This window comes from Echinops telfairi, unplaced genomic scaffold, assembly GCF_000313985.2.
Source record: "Echinops telfairi isolate 266 unplaced genomic scaffold, ASM31398v2 ScPeMD7_6080;HRSCAF=6971, whole genome shotgun sequence".
Taxonomy (NCBI): domain Eukaryota; kingdom Metazoa; phylum Chordata; class Mammalia; order Afrosoricida; family Tenrecidae; genus Echinops; species Echinops telfairi.
In genome coordinates this window covers 6,532,775-6,533,997 of record NW_022109980.1, presented here as the reverse complement: position 1 = coordinate 6,533,997, position 1,223 = coordinate 6,532,775, and positions in this window count along the sequence as shown.

The following is a 1,223-nucleotide window of genomic DNA, read 5'->3' as shown; positions in this document are numbered from 1 at the left end:
AAATGATTGGCTCTTCCCTAGCCATCAAATCCTAGGCTAGGGATTTAGAAGTCATTGTTGACTGTTTCTTATACAGAAGAGACCAACACATGTCCTGTTTTGTTAAATAACAAAACATCTGTACCTGGAATACTACATGCAATTACAATCACTGGACCACAAAAAAGGCACCGACAGAGTGGGGTAGAAAAAACTTAAATGATTACAGAGTAGTACATGATCTCATATAAGGAATAGCCTTGTTGTGTGAATCTCTAGGCCCTTAAAAAAAAATAGAAGCAGAGCCTATATTTTAAGTGCAGGATAAATATTTCTAACCAAGGAAAAGAAGGAGGAAATTCCATAGTCTAATATTGAGAATATGTGTGTTTGGGCTTCAGACTTTGCTCCTGTACTTATCTTCTGGATGATCACAGACATAAATTACTTTGTTTGGGGATCGCGGTTTTTTCATGGGGAAAAAAGAGAGAGAGAGAGAAAGAGAGACTATTTATAACAAGTTGTGTGAGGAATTAAATGACATAATATCCTTTCAGTCATAGACATTTAATGGGTATTCATTAAATTTAATTTCATCAACTCACATATAAAAATAAACATAATAGCATTACTAATGAAATATAGAATTTATGCTCAAGATTGAAATACTTAAAGAAGCATATTTTGTGTGCAATTAATCCACACTGTTTTTAAGGAGAAATTGAGATAAGACAAAATATGATTTTGTAAGATAAAATAAGAAATTAAGATATTATTGATAAATAGAAAACTTTCTGATGTAACTATTTAATATGATGGCTTGATGGAAATTTGGGACAAAATGTCTCTTCGGATAGCCCCAAGTGAATAAATTTGTTCCCTTAGCTTCTCCCCCCATCTAGGGAGCAAAGGAACCCTGATAGCTCTGTCTGATTTGATTGGCCTGATTATCAAAGATGGGTGTTTCAAGCCCACCTGCTACTCCTAAGAAATATGATGAGGCTAGATGCTACCATAAAGATTTTCAGCCTTGGAAACACTACATAAGCTGAAATAGACATGATGGCAGTGGGTTTGGTTGGTTACTTAACTTTTTCCCTGGAGAGATGTTCAATTCTGTCCTGTAGTGACACTACAAGTCTCAGAATTGACTGGATGACAGTGTGTTCAGTTTGGTCTTATAAACCAGTGAATATGAATTTCCAAACTCAGAGACAAATATAGGTCAAAAAGTATTTTGACAA